This window comes from Halichoerus grypus, chromosome 3, assembly GCF_964656455.1.
Source record: "Halichoerus grypus chromosome 3, mHalGry1.hap1.1, whole genome shotgun sequence".
Lineage (NCBI taxonomy): Eukaryota > Metazoa > Chordata > Mammalia > Carnivora > Phocidae > Halichoerus > Halichoerus grypus.
The window spans coordinates 43141455-43152811 of record NC_135714.1 but is presented as its reverse complement, the minus strand read 5'-3'; the positions used below and the strand labels follow the sequence as shown (position 1 = coordinate 43152811).

General features: G+C 40.1%; 1 non-coding gene across 1 annotated transcript; it reads left to right on the top strand.

The window, feature by feature from the left end:
- Positions 1–10433: 10433 nt before the first annotated feature.
- LOC118531270 (U6 spliceosomal RNA) lies at positions 10434–10540 on the top strand. The gene has a single exon (XR_004915085.2). It is a non-coding gene; the product is annotated as a U6 spliceosomal RNA (small nuclear RNA).
- The last annotated feature ends 817 nt before the right edge of the window (positions 10541–11357 follow it).

Below are 11357 nucleotides of genomic sequence, written 5' to 3'. Positions count from 1 at the left end.
TAATCATGCAATTTTTCTTTTTTGGTCTGTTGAAGTATTGAATTACATTAATTGATTTTTGAATGTTGATCTAGCCTTGAATGCCTGGGACCCCTTCAGTTTTTAACTTTCAGAGTTGTCCACACTCAGCCTCCAATAATTCACCAATTACAGTTCAAGTGTTTCTACCTTGGCACTGGGTCCCAAGGAGACTTCTGCTTGTGAATTTCTGCTCCAGTAAGTTGTGATTCTCTGTATTCACCTGTCTGTTTCTCCAGTATTGAGGGGGCAATGGTTTGCCTGTGACCTCACTTCTCTGACATATCTGAAAAGAGTTGCTAATTTTTCAGTTTGTTAAGTTTTTAACTTGTTAGTCAGAGTGACAGCTTCTAAGCTTGCTGGACTAGAAACTGGAAATATGTTACCTATTTTCCTCATTTTTTCTTCCTTCCTGTATATTCAAGTTTCTATCTGGTATCTTTAGTCTGAAAACAATTTTTTAGCATTTATTTTACTATAGGTGTGCTTGCAGCAAATTCTCTCAGCCTTCTTTCATCTGAAAATGTCTCATTGTTACCTTCCTTTTTGAAGAATTATTTTAGTTGAGTTTAGAATTCTACGGGGACAGTTCTATTCCCTTTAAAGATGTCATTCCATTATCTTCTGATACATTTTCTGTCTTGCATAGTTTCTAAAGAAAAATCAGCTACCATTCATATCACTGTTCCTGGTTAGTATGTCTTTAATTTTCTGGTTACTTTTAAGATGCTCTTTTTCTTTTTATGTTTCATCGATTTGATTATCATGTGTTTAGGAGGGGTTTTCTCTGTTTCATCTTGCATGAGGCTTGTTGAACTTCACAGATCCATGGTTTGATGTTTTCATCAAATTTGGAAAGTTTCAGTTATTTCTTCAAGTATTTTTTCTGCCTGATTCTCTTTCTCCTCACCTTCAAGGACTGCAATTACATATATGTTAGAAACTTGATATTATTCCATGCTTATCAATAATCTATCTACTTTCCTACCTTTTTTCTTCTCTTTCCTCTTGTTTGAATGATTTCTATTGATTTTGCTTCCCATTCACTAATCTTTCTTCTGCAGTGCCCACTTGTTCCTTGTAGGCCCCCAAATATCTTAGAGATATTTTTCAGTTCTATAATTTTTTTAATGTTTGAATTGTTCTCCTGAAATACTCCATTTCTTTATGTATTATATTTGTATTTTCCTATAAATTATTTAACATATCTATAATAGTTGTTTTAAAGTCTTGGTCTGATAATTCTCATAATTGGGCCATCTTTGGATCTGCTTCTGTTGACTGCCTCTACATCCTAACTGGAAATATAAGCTCTCTTATGCCATTTAAAAAAATGCCAATTCTCCTAAAAGCTTTTTAGTTGGTGCAGGGAGGACTCCAACATGATCTGTAATGCCAATGAAGCCTCTTTTCTGGCCCAGAACTTACCTAGGAGGTGGAAGACAGAATGGGTCCAGAGATGGTGGAGATATTTGAGTGGCTCTAGACATCTGAACAGTCCTGGCTTTTAGATGTGGGAGATTTTTTTGGTTCAGTTCTAGACCCCACCCTTTTCTTACTCTATATATTTTTACTGCTTGATATGTTCCATTCTTATGACTCAAATTACCATCTATATTCTATTGAATTCCAAATCTGTGTCTGGAGTCTGAATCTCTCTCCTGAGTTCCAGACCCACATATCTAGCCACATACATTTCCACTTAGAGGTCATAAAGGCACTTCTAACTGAGGAGTGTTGAAGACTTAACTCACATACATGTTCTCTCTCTCACTCTTTCTCTCTCCTGCTAGACTTTAGGCTTTCACAGTAGAAAACTTATAAAATATTTTAGAAAAATTTTATATGAGATTTTTATATTTACTAAAAATATTTGGGTAAAAATACTAGATTCCTAAAGTACGCACTTTAAAAATTAGAGTAACATCCTAGGGGTACCTGGGTGGCTCAGTTGGTTAAATGTCCGACTTCTTCATTTTGGCTCAGGTCAGAATCTCAGGGTTGTGAGAGAGCTTAAGATCCCCTCTCTCTCTCTCTCTCCCTCTGCCCCTCCCCCCTCTAAAAAATTAATAAATAAAGTAAAAATTAGAGTAACATCCTACACTTAAATCATTTTACATTAGATTTTTTTCATTATTTAACCTTTTGTATATCTATTACTTACATAATATATATTACTTATATAATCACAAATTTAAAAAGCCTATTAAGGCGCCTGAGTGGCTCAGTTGTTAAGTGACTGCCTTCAGCTTAGGTCATGATCCCAGGGTCCTGGGATTGAGTCCCACATCGGGCTCCCCTGTTCTGCAGGGAGCCTGCTTCTTCCTCTCCCTCTGCCTGCCGCTCTCCCCTGCTTGTGCTCTCTCTCTCTGTCAAATAAATAAAATCTAAAAATACATACATACATACATAAGTAAATACATAAATGAAGTTATTGCCCAGGAGAAAAAATGATTTGAGAAGAACATAAGGGATTGTTTTTGAGTGTGTAAAGGGATCATGTGCAGAAATGCAATGTCTATCTGCCACTTTATCCAAAATCAAATAAACAATTCTCCTAACCTCTCTGAGTTGGTGTGAGTTGGTAAACTCTATGAAAGTAAAGTATGAGTATCAGTAATATCTTTATCACTGAAACTTGAAAAAATAAGATTTTGTTAGGTTTATCCTAGGAAACCAAAGGGCATGTGTCACATTCCTTAGCCTGAGATATGACATAGTCCCCCAAAATATGACTGCTAATGTGAAATTTACAGGTAAAACCGTCATGTATTTCTCCCAGTATGAGATTACTGGAAAAGACAATCTTTCCTTTCTTTCTTTAAACAACACAGGTGGCAGTTTGTGGTTCTGTTAGTAGCAGTTGGATTAGGCCATTAAAACAAGGGTACTTAAAAAATCCTTAAAAGGCTTTTCTAAGATTCACTTCTGATTTCCAAGCTTTTCTCCTATTTTACATCTTTAATGGACATGACAACAGGGACTTGGTGTTTGTCTCAAAACTGCCCCTGAGAAATTGCAAGTCCTGCATCCAGGAAGACTCTGGGCTTTCTCTAGAAATATCCAGTGTGTATCTTTACACATTCCAATCAAATTAGACAATCCAATGTGTATCTTTGTGGAAGACCAGCCCCAAGGGACCAGACTCAGCCTGCACCCATGTGTCCAGAACTCGGTCCACAGTTGGACTTTGTTTTTCCATAAGTCAATAGAGTAGTAGAAAAGGCACAAAATCAAAAGATTTTTGAGCACAAAAATCTGGTCAGAGACCTATATTAAAATTCCAGTTCCAAAAACCCATTAGCTGGCTAACCTTAGGTAATGCTTGCCTTTCCTTCTCTGAAAAAACAGAAATAACAGTACCTTCTTTGCATGGTTGCTGTGGCAATTAAATAAGACACTCTAGTACCTCATGCCAAGATGGTGCTCTATAAATGCCAATTTTCTTCCCCATCCCTTTTCCTTTTAGTCTCTAGGTAAGTTATGGGAAACAGTGGTGAAAATCATTAGCTACAGCCACAAAGACATTAGTGAAAGAAAGTTCTGTGGAGGTGAATATTGTGTATGTTTGTATTTTTATTCCCCTTTAGTCTTTGTTAATCCTACAGTTCAGTATGAAAAGAAAGAAGAGAATTATGTTCTCCTACTAAAGTTGGCTACTTTCAGCTATATGCAATCTGTCTGGCAAAATTCCCCCAAGCAGAGAGCAGCATCTTGCTGCTACTTTTCTACAGATACCTCAAGCTCTGAGGGTATACTCCCTGAAGAAAAATTCCTTTCCATATGCATCCTCTGTAGCAGTGGAGGGTAGAGCTTGGGAAACACTCATGGAAAAACAATCCTGTTGACAATGCCAAGGTTATAACACTGACTCAGGTTTTTCTCAGTTCAGTAGCAGCAGTTCTCCACATTCAGCCTCAAAGAAAAAAGAGGCTATATGAGGAAGGCAAATTTGGAATATAAAAGCAAAGGATTTCTGATATTTATAAACACATAAACTATTTTTTTTCAGTGGTTCACGTGGATATTCAAGAACAACACTGCTCTTCTGAAAGCTATTTCAGGGTTCCACACATCTTGTTGACATTTGGATGCAAGCTTAAGCAGTGGTGTGCTGGTAAGCTGGCTCTCTGGAAGGAAAAAAAAACCCTACTTGTGGCACCTGCTGATCTCCATGGTAAATACTGAAACCATGGCTGATTGCAGGCTACCAACATGACATCACTGAGCATTGAGTTGGGAAGAGCCATGAGTAATTGGCTCTCTTGAGTTGGTACAAGCTGGCTCTGGCACACCACTGAGCTTAAGGCTCATGTTTAGGGATAATAGCTATTGGCAAACTCAACAGTTGTTGAAAATAGATGTCATCAAGTTCTAGAATTCACTGCCTCTTCCTCTATGGCCTGCATTTTGATCATTGTTTCTCCCACTTTTGGATGCAGCTCAGTAGATCTCCCTGCTGTGGACCCCAGACTCTTTGACTTAATGAAGATTGATGTCTTCATTAAATTTTGAAAAGGAATGCTCAAACATTTCATTACCTGGTTGCTGGTGCCTAGTACTCTCTGTTCCATGGCCCATCTCCCCCACCTTCTGTGACACATTCCTGAAAGGGCTCCAGGAAAAAAAATGTTACGGCCTTGGCAGATCAGCGATTTCTGATTGTGCAATGTCCTTCCTGAGAAACCCCATTCTCCAAAGACAGTCATTCTGAAATAGGAGCAAGAAGTAAGGGTACAGGTCGGCTACTGAGAGGGCAGCAGAGGAGGCCAGATGGCAGTGAACAGGGTCAGCATAAATCTGGGAAATGGCATCCATGTCTATCTCACCAGTTTTAGAGGTTTAGAACTGTCAAAGGGTTCATTGGAAAAAAGAAAGGGATGAAATGATTGTTACTTTTCCAAATATTCTACTTCCATTTTAATTATTCTTCGCCCTTTGCAAAGCAACTACACAAGCATTATCTCATTTGCTCCTCACAGCAGGCTGATGAGACATAATAATATTAATATAAATATAATAATATATTACACATAATATATAGAGTATGTAATATAATATAATAAATAATAATAATATGATAATTTTTCCCTTACAGATGAAGACACTGAGACTCAGAGAAGATAAATGACTTGCATAGGGTCACACAGATGTTAAGGACAGTGGAGGAATTTGAACTCCAGATGCCAGGCTAGAGCTCTCTCCATCAGACTATGTATATATATGGTGATTGGAACTTTCTGTCAGCTCTGATTATTTCATCACTTGTGCTAGGTGGAATCAGAATGGTCAGAACATTAAAAAAAAGCTAAGGTTGTGCTACCGTCTGAGAAGTTTCAACAGGCTCCTCGGGGTCAGATGTTCTCCAAGGTGTAATTCAGTGATACCTCCCTTATCTAGGGCTGGCAGGGAAGGAGAGATTCTGCAAAAGTAAAATGTCTGTGTAATTGTTCATATACCTAAAGGTTCCACATTTCAAATGAAATCTAAAATTATGTTGCTTATCACCCTGTGTTCTTAAAAGTAGAATGCCAAACATAGCTTATTTAACCTTTTCTTGTTGACTTAAGGCATCATTGTAAATCTCAATGGTTTTAGACTTTAATTTCTAATCCTCTATGGTTTTACACTCCAAGATTCCAGACTGCTATGCTTTTTGGAGTTCCTGTTTGTTTTTTACTTCTCAATTGGTGTATTTACATTTAAGAGTTTCTGCACTCTCTTCTCTCTTGTTGTTTCTAATCTGTTAGGGAGTGAGGCTCTAGTCCAAAGAAACTTGTTGATCTAGTAGGAGTAGATAGGTTTTAAATAAAGTCTTGGATAATCCTTCTAGGAGTAAACACTTTTCTACTGTCTTTATTTTTAGGGATGTGGTAAGGGCTTTTGCTGTGCTGCTGAGATTCTTTCACCAGTCCAGTTCTCTTGTCACTCAGCTGCTGTGAGTGTTGGTGACCAATGGCTTACAGCCATACCCATCACTGAAGACTTGCTCTTGGCCCTCCGGAGCTGATCCACCCAGAACTGCCTGGGAGGTTGTCCCCTGACTTCTGGGTGTGACTTGCAGACAACTACTAATGAAGCAGTGTAAAAGCCCAGCTCCTTTGCCTCCAGGTGGGGCAATTCTGTGAGGCCACCCTTGTCTCAGAACTTCGCATAGGATTGAGTGGAGACTGGACCACAGCTGAACCCATGTCCTCACTTTGCTTCTCACATGCCCTGTCTTGCTTCCCTCACTTCCTTACAAGTCCTTCCTGTGAGCGTTTGCCCAAGACCCCCGTCTCAGCCTCTGATTCCAAGGACTCTAACGTATGACCGGCTTCCCCTGCTCCTGCTTTTCACTTTTTTGGCTATATGCTAAAGAGGTAAGGTAACAAAAGACTTCTGTACTCTTTCCTGTCCCTTCCCTCAACCCAACACCAAGAGAGGACAGCCTAAGCATGAAACAAAGAATGTATAATGAGGAAAAAAATAACTTTTGCAAAAAAGGTATATTAGAAATTCATTAATTTGTCAAAGTTTTACTTGAAGCCTACCTTATGAATCACCGGGTGAGGGTCTGAGAACACAGATACAAAACACACAATTTCCCTTCACCTCACCCTTTTGAGAAGCTCACAGTCTGAAGAGGAAACCAACAAGTAAGTAAGACAATTAACATATATCGTAATAAATGCTATTATTGAAGATAGAACTCATTCATACACTCAAGAAATATTTCTTAAGCATCTATTATGCGCCAAACTTTTGGGATCTAAACAACCTGGAACAAAGGATTGTAGAGTCCAAAGGCTGGAGAAGACATGATAGTTTTTACTTTGGAATTGATACCGGAGTAGTTCTGGTAGAGTGAGCAGGAGTTTACCAGGTGAAGGTTAGGGAAGGTGTTCAGATTGAAGGACAATGTCCTGAAAGGGTGTGGGGTTTGGAAGAACTGGGGAGAAACTTATCATGGCAGGATTTGAGAAGAAGGCAGAGAAGAAGGCAGGGATGGATGTGAAGATCTTTATCTGCCAGACTAAGGAGTTTGGGTTTTATCCTGTAGGTAATTTACCAAGAAAGTCTTATGAACCTAGGAATGTGGCCACAAGGAATATGATTGTCATCCATAGGGTGAGTTGGGCAGGGAGAGGGTGGGAGCTCACAGTTGGACAAGCAGATGCCTATGTCAGACTTCTGTGTGCAGTGCCCAAACTGCACAGTAGCTTAATGGCCTGTGATATCACAGCTTAGTTATGGTGCCTGTGGCCCAAGCCATGTCTGTCAGGAAGAAAATGAATTCCTTCCGTTCTCACTTTGAAAGTTTGATCTGTAAAGGAACTTGAAATTCTCCTGCTGAGTGCTCCTTATGTTAGAGGAGGTTGGCTATCTATATATAGGGTCTATATACATATAGGAATCGAGAGAATTCTATCCCCAGACCCCTTATTCTGTCCTTGTTGCCTGAAAGGCCACAATTGCAGAGGCCTTCCTTACGATTCACCAGGCTCTCATCCAGCCCTGGCTGAGGGGAGGTGGGGGATAAGTGGGGATGGAAGACAAAGAAGAAGGATTGTGAGCTCGTTGTGACAAGGTGGGATATGGAGGCAGTGGGGGTGGGGAGGGTGCTAAAAGAAGGAAAAGGCAAGAAATCGGAGCTTGAGGAGGTAATATATATTTTCCTTCCTTCACAGTGCTGATGGGGGCAAATTATCATGGCAGGAGATGAGAAGAAGGCAGGGATGGATGTGAAGACCTTTATCTGCCAGACTAAGGAGTTTGGGTTTTATCTTGTAGGTAATTTACCAAGAAAGCCTATTCAAATTCACATGAATCATACTTAATACCAAATATTTTGATTATTTCATTACAGACTAAGTAATCCCTGCCTTTGTTCACATTTTCCCTAATAGTAAAAACAACAACAGCAACAACAAATATTGTTTGAACAGTCACTATATGACCGACATTGTGGTAAGAGCTTTGCCTATATTAGCTCATTCAATTCTCCCCAAAATCTATGCTGGAGGTGTTGTTAGTACTCACTTATCATGGAAGAGGAGAGTAGAGCTTTGGGATATTACTTAATTTGCTCAGAAACACAGCTGGTGTGTGCCATACCTAGGTCAATCCACTTCACTCCACAGTCAATACCTAAACCACTGTGCTACATGACTTTTCTAGCCATGGCTATTTGCTCCTTCCCTCTGCCATTTCAGATGCTTTTCATCCTTTGAGGCCCATTTCAAGTTTCCTTCATTTACTTAACCAATATTATTGAGCACTTTCTGTGTGTATTGTGTCCTTGTCCTCCATAGAACTTTCCCACACTGATTTCTATCTTCTTTAAACACCTTTGAGTCTTGAAGGTAGAAGGTGAATCTTAATATGAGTAGATTTGTTCGCTAAGTGTTTTCAGTGGGTTTATTTTGTTTTCTTTCCCCAAAGATTTTAAACAATTACTGGGTCAGGATCAAGTCTTTAAGGTCCTCTTAACCCATCCAGTGGCTGCATTTTAAGGAAAAAGAAACGCACATGTGTGGACCTGATAAGTTCTGAGTGATATCTGGAGAAGAAGATGCCCCATAAGTGACGATCAGCTGTGTTTACCATTGAAGTCCACAGCAGCAAGCCAAGATAACTGTCGCAGAGTCTGTGGACAGAAGTTCATGGAGATCACTGCTTGACAGGTCAGGGTAAAGGTCCCTTTCTTTCAAAATATGTGAAGGGGCAGGAAACGTGTGCACCAGGTGTTTTGTGTTCATGGCTGCCTGGGAAAGATAATTCTGTCTGTTCGGTAAGAACATTGTGCTCTACACACCAGGTTGTTTTTCCAGCAGCTATTTTCTGCCTATAAAAAAGAGCATCGCTGGCTCTCAACTTCTTTCCGCAAATCCCTTGGGCTATAAACAATAACAAAAGGTATCTTATATTTATACAAAGCTGTCCTCGGAAAAGCTCAAGGACCCGAACGAAGCTTGTTTTCATATATGAGTTCTTATATAATCCCCAAGGGGAAAGAAGCAGAGGGTGACAATTTAGTTAGGAATGCTGTCATTCTCAGCTAACAAAACGGAAAAGTGAGTTCTACGGCGCAACACACTGACGGTTGTGACCAGAACAGGAAGTCCATCTTCCCCACTTCCTGTCCAGGGTTCTGCACACTGGGCCGCACTGCCTTATCAGAAATCTGAAAGGCTGGAGGAGAAAGATTGGGAGAGAAAGCCCAGACACACAAGAAGAGATGCTGCAGTCTCGCTGTCTCTAGTGACTGCTGTCCCCCCTGGTCAGGATGCTCCAGCTCCTACAGTGAGCGTCCCTCTTGTCCTTAGTAGAACCGATCCTGGGGAGAATTTCCATTACCCTCATTAGGAGTTATAGCTGAATCACAGTAGATTTTGGAGGTCTGGGTGGTTTGGGGAAGAAGAACCATCTGAGCAAAGGGCATTCTGTAAATATTTATTGAATGGTTGGATACAAAGATGAGTAAGGCATAAACTCTGCATTTAGTAAGTGCATCATCTAGCAGGGGAGATAAACACAGGATAAAAGGCTCTAGGTGCTGGATGAGTACATATTGGAAAGGCAGTTACTTTTGACTGTGAATTTGAGTCAGGATGCTATCAGGCTGGGAGAGAGGCATTTTGGCTGGATCTTGAAGGATAAGCAGGAAGAGTTTTAAGGGATATCTTCTTACTGAGATGGTCACTGTGTATTAAAATCACCTGAGGAGCTTTTAGAACATACCCCATCCTTAACTAATCAGATGAAATTGATCTGAGTGTAGCCTGGACATTAGTAGTGTTAAAGAGCTCCCAGGTGATTTCACTGAGCAACCAGTATAGACAACCAGAGAAAAGGCATCAGCTTTGGAATTAGCTTGTTCTAGCACCCGGTGACCTTGAGCAAAGCCCACTGGGGAGTGTGGCAGTGTGAGTCTTCCACAACTTCACTGTTTGTTTCCTCCTACTTCTACCCACACCTGTGAGGAAACTCTGCCATGGGAGAGTCCCTCTTTGACAAACTTTCCTTGAGAGAAAAACTCTGGATTGGGAATCAGGAAATCTGCATTCCATCCCAGCTCTGCCACTGAGGTGCTGCGTGGGTGTGCTGAGTCACATAAGGAAAGAACAAAAGCATTTAGAATTACCATTTGCAAGACATTGTGCTAGGTACCCTAGACATTTCTAGATCTCAATTACCCCATCTGTTGAGGTTTCTAGACCGATATTTCTAAGTCATAAAGTCTATTTAATAGACCATAACCAGAATTATTTTAAGAGAAAGTTATAAAACACAGTAGAAAAACGGAGTGCACTGCATAGAGTAGGGCAAGTATTGCATAGTAAAATTTCATTTTGGTTATTTATGCTTGTGTTTACTGGGTCATGATGTAAAATACATTTCACGTTGTGGGTTGGAAGTTAAAAAGTTTAAGAGTGCTTGCTTTAGCAGCACATATCCTAAAGCTGAAATGATGCTGAGAAGATTAGTGTGGCCCCTTTGCAAAGATGCCATGCAACTTCATGAAGCATTCCATATTTTTTTAATGTTATATGATTTTTACCACATTTAAAAAAGTTTGAGAACTCTGGGATTAGATGTTCTTTATGGACACTTCTCTTCTATCCTATAGCCCATGACTACTCTAGCCTACTGAGAACTCTCCTTTCTGTGACCTCCTTTTACTTAGTTTCATGTAATTCTGGCTTATCATTTATTTTTTTAAGGGGGAGGCAGTGTGGTGTAGTGGTTAAAAGCACCCTCTTGAGTTAGCTAAGTGTATGTTTGAGTTTAACTTCTTCACTTGTTAGTTGAATGACCTAGAAAATGTACCCAACCTTTCTCCACCTTGTTTTTTATATAAGTGATAACCCCTAGGACAAATATGGTTATATGATTAAATAAGAGGGTGTAGGTAAAACTCTTAGCAAAATCACCTTGTTCACAGAAAGTGCCCAGTGATCTGACTTCTTGTCCCACTCAGATTTTTTTTAAAGATTTTATTTATTTGAAAGAGAGAGTGAGAGAAGGGGAGAGCACAAATGTGAGGTGGGGGGGAGCAAAGGGAGAGAGAAAAGCAGACTCTCTGCTGAGCAGGGAGCTCAATGTGGGATTCGATTCCAGGACCCTGGGATCATGACCTGAGCTGAAACCAAGAGTCAGATGCTTAACTGACTGAACCACCCAGGCACCCCCGACCCCTCACTCAGATTTTAAGGCACAGTCTATAATTTCGTGCCTGGCATATACAAAATCATAAATACTGTATGCTTATCTGACTAGAAAAACAAGGATTTCAGCCTCAAGCAGAACCTAATGCTGGAGCACAGCCATTCTCTGTTGGCATGCCACATTACCAT